We start from the raw sequence: 419 nt of genomic DNA, 5'->3' as shown, positions 1-419 counted from the left end.
CGTGAATCACTCATCGTCCAGGTCAGAGATTGCAGCGGCGAGTGGGCGTGGCCAGTTCCGCTCTCGATCGAGGATCAGATGGTGTATGATATCAGATTGTTCCGGTGCCCCGATCACTCAAGAATAGGGCGTTGGCTCGTGCGTTGGGTAATATAGTACACAGGTAGAAAGAAATGTATAGTTATTCGTCTCTGTTGTTTACATTTATAGTCTGTATAAAGTGGGAGATAGCTATGAGGCTGCGTATTTTCCTTGTGCCTTTTTTTCTGCGTATTGTTAGTTGAGGTTATCAATGAATTTATGGATGAACTTTTTGTTATGATTTTATGGATATATATGATGTAAGTTAATGTGATATATATTTATGGATGAACTTTTTGTTATGATTTTATGGATATATATGATGTAAATTAATGTGA

Source organism: Penaeus monodon, chromosome 29 (genome assembly GCF_015228065.2).
Source record: "Penaeus monodon isolate SGIC_2016 chromosome 29, NSTDA_Pmon_1, whole genome shotgun sequence".
NCBI lineage: Eukaryota > Metazoa > Arthropoda > Malacostraca > Decapoda > Penaeidae > Penaeus > Penaeus monodon.
This window is presented reverse-complemented; position numbering follows the sequence as displayed.